At 58.1% G+C, this 3,764-nt stretch overlaps 1 pseudogene; it reads right to left on the bottom strand.

Annotated features, from left to right (window-relative positions):
- Nucleotides 1-224: 224 nt before the first annotated feature.
- LOC120643109 lies at nucleotides 225-944 on the bottom strand (annotated as a pseudogene).
- Between the last annotated feature and the right edge of the window lie 2,820 nt (nucleotides 945-3,764).

Raw genomic sequence — 3,764 nt, forward strand, 5'->3', positions numbered from 1 at the left:
TCTGATCGGTTTTGACATAAGAAAACAGAAAACCTAAAGGTGCCTTAGCTGAAATCAAACCATTCGGTAGGTGAATTATATCATAACTTTTGTTCATGTTAAGGATACTGAAGTTGAATCACAATAAAACAGTGAGCACCAACATATATAATCAAACCAACGACGTAGGTCAGGCGATAGATCAGTCAAGTTGATTTCTCTACGGCGAGTATTAGGTATGTCGGTCAGGCTCTGCGAGCGTGAGCCATCAGCAGCTGATCCAAGGGGCGATTGATAATCACACCGACGACGGCGAGCGCGTCCTCCTTGCTGTGGATGTTGGCCCTCGTCCTGAGAAGCTCCGTGAATGGCCCGCTCCACTCGCCGATCCGGTTGGCCCGGATGAGCTCGAAGCACATGGTGTCCCAGTGCTCGATGTACCCCAGGTGCTCCGGGGTGAGATGGGCGTCGCCGCTCTCCCACCCCCGGGAGACCGTCTCCTTGATTGGCGTCAGCCGCAGGGCCTCGCACTAGGTCAACGTCAGCGTCGCCAGCCCCCGCTTCAGCGCCTCGACGTCGTCGCTGCCAGCGGTGGCCGGGTCGTGGCCGGAGAGCGCGTGGACGGCGCGCTGCGTGGGGTCCCGGCCCAGGGGCAGGCTCGGCAGGTTCGCCAGGCCGCCGATGAGGTCGCGGTAGCTGTTGCCGAACGGGAGGAGCGTGGCGTTGGGGATCACATGCTCGTAGCCGGGGAAGGCGTGCCAGTGGCTGGTCCGGTTGGCGAACCCGGCGAGGAACAGGTCGGGCTGCACTGCCAAGGACGCCTTGTCGCCGTCGCGGCCCTCCAGGTTGATGATGAAAAGTTTGGGCGGGTCGCGTTGCACCGCAGCTGCTGGAGAGTAGTCGGCGGCGAGAGCAAGGATCAGGATGGCAAGGAGCGCCACCATAGAAATGGAAGAACACGCCATGTCGTCTATGGTGAGTTGTTGATCGGCGAGGTCGGGAGAGAATTGATTTGAGAGATGATCGAGCAGGCTAGTCTTTATATATGGCAGCAACGTAGTACAAGCACGCCGATTGCATTGGACAACTACCGATCGAGCTAGGTAGAACAAGAAGGGCAAGATGCGTGAACAGTCGAAGAGGGTGTGATGGGAAAGCTCGCGTCTAGCGAGCGCTCGGGAGGCGACGGCGGCGGCGACCCGCCCGACCGGCTCGCCGGCGCTGCCCTGCCTCCCGCCGCCCACCCGCGCCCTCCCCCAGCCACCACTCCCAGGACCCCTGTTGCTGGCTCTCACCCAGCGCCGCGAGCTCGGCCTCATCTTGCTGGCGAGCGCAGCGCCGGCGCGCAGCTGAGAGCTGGCGCTTCCCGTCGGCCGGGGTGCAGTTTTCAGGATCGCCTCCTCCGTGATTTCTACTCCACTGCAGTCCCAGGTGCCGTTGCTCCCTCCTCTCGAGCTCCTCTCTGGGCCACCCCTAGATCCTCGTCCGTTAGGTACAACCTAGCTTTTGTGACGAACATGCTTAACTACTTGCTCACTGTCTGTCCGGGTCGCCTGTCCGTTTCTCGTGTGCGTCCAAAGGTGTTTCGTTTTGTTGTCGCGAATAGAAACATATCTCATGTTCTAGCGGTCCGGGGTTGGCTTTGCCTGGGAACCTCTGTCCTCTACCTTCATTCTTCCATGGAGGGAGCCGTCCGCGCGGCTGCGAAGGTTGAAGACGAGCGCGGTTCTCCCAATGCTGCAGTTAAGGCGCACCGGTCAGCGGCGCCTGATGGGACACCGGCCATGCCGACCTCGCCTTTCCACCAGCCCATCTTGCGCCTCCACCAGCAGCAAACCCAGCCCCGCAGGGCCCAAACCCACCACCTCAGCCGCCTCACGCACCCAACCACCTTGCTGGGCCGGCAGCCAATCTGCTAGCGCTTGCTGCACTCTTTGCGGCCTCCAAATGCGCACTGCCGCCACCACCTGATGCTTCCCCGGCTCTGGCTTCCGTTGAGCTCGTTGCTTCGGTGGATGCTACCCCCGCCGCCGCCGCCCCCGTCTCCTGTGGCTCCCCAAACTGCTAGGCGTTCGGTGCGTCGTAGTAGACGCCCCAGGGTTGGTGTGCTGCTCCGTTCTGCTGCCAAGCCGCTAAGGCAGAGCACCCGCCTTGCTGAGAAGACGGCTGGGATGTTCGTCGACTCTACTGACAAGACTGTTCAGCTAAAAGCCATGAAGAATGCTCTGGCCCCTTGCTCTACCAAGCTGAAGGATGTTGCGGAGAAGAAGAACATGCTGACCCGTTCCAAGCTGTCGATCGGGGTGTCGGATCTCCGCAAGCTGGTGGCCGCTGCTGGTCTCAGTGTCAACGCTCCTGCGAGCGTTGGCGTGGTGGATCCCCTGGCAGCATGATCGCCATGGCTCTCGATCCTCCTAGCGGTGGCGTCTCGCCGCAGCCGCCCGTGCGTTCCAGCCGTCTGGGCAGATGTATCCTTCGTTGTGTCTCGTGTTGTTGCAGGTTGTCTCTGTTGTTCATTGTTGTCTCTGGTCGTTGTCATTTGGGTTGTAGCCTTTGTAGAAGGTGGTGTGTCTGTTCTCGTTTATGCAGTTGGACTAATGTTAGGAGGTTGTGGTTTCTCGCCCACTTGTGCTGGCTTATGCTGGCCGCGAGCTGGGCTCCTAGTGGTGTTATCTGGTTTCAGTATGTGTAATGGTTTTAAAAACTTTCTCGTGGTGTCTTGGAATGTGCGTGGGTTAGGCGACCCGGACAAATGTGCTATAGTTAAGAATGCGCTTGTCGCTGCTGCTCCCTCGGTCATTTGCCTCCAGGAAACCAAGCTTAGCGATCTTAACCGCTTCAAAGCCCACAGCTTCCTGCCCCCGCACTTCACGAACTCCATTCAGTACGTCAGGGCTGCCGGATCTCGCGGTGGCATCCTCACGGCCTGGAACACGAGCCTGTTTTCCCTTGATTCCTTCATCAGCCATCGCCATACTCTTACGACGGTCCTCACTGCTGCTGCTTCTGAGCAGCGACTCACTGTTACCAATGTTTATGCGCCTGCTGACCACCGCGATTCTAAGCACTTCCTAGCTGATCTTCACGAGCTGCAGCCACAAATTTCTGGGCCTTGGGTCCTCACTGGGGATTTTAACTTGATCAGGTGCGCCACTGAGAAAACGACTGGGAACTTAGATGCTGCTCTCTGCTCGCTCTTTAACGACACTCTCGACCGTCTGGGGGTTGTGGAACTCCCACTGCTTGACCACCTATTTACTTGGACGAACAAACAAGCAAACCCGATTCTTGCGCGACTCGATCGCGCTTTCATCAATACTGAGCAATGCACAGCCTTCCCTAACATTACGCTCACCTCTCTAGTTCGCCCCACGTCTGACCACACCCCTCTACTGATCACAATCTCTTCCACCACCCCAAAATCGTACTTGTTCCGCTTTGAAAATGCCTGGCTGCACCAACCAACCTTCCTGTCTGTTGTACTCCCTGCTTGGCGAGATGCCCCAGCTCACTCTGATGCCGCCGGACAGCTTGCCAGCTGCCTCAAGATGACTCGAGCTTCGTCAAAGGTTTGGGCTCGGCGTTATAGGGCGCCACCTGCACTCATCCACAATTGCAAATTTCTCATCATGCTATTCGACTTTCTGGAGGAAACTCGTAACCTGTTTGTCCAGGAGTCGGCGATCCGGTACATGAGCCAGGAACATCTTGCTCAGGCGATCAAGGTGCAAGCTGCGTACTGGAAGCAGAGTGGAAAGCGGAAGGCTCTTCGGGAAGGCGACTCC

Source organism: Panicum virgatum, chromosome 7K (assembly GCF_016808335.1).
Source record: "Panicum virgatum strain AP13 chromosome 7K, P.virgatum_v5, whole genome shotgun sequence".
Taxonomy (NCBI): domain Eukaryota; kingdom Viridiplantae; phylum Streptophyta; class Magnoliopsida; order Poales; family Poaceae; genus Panicum; species Panicum virgatum.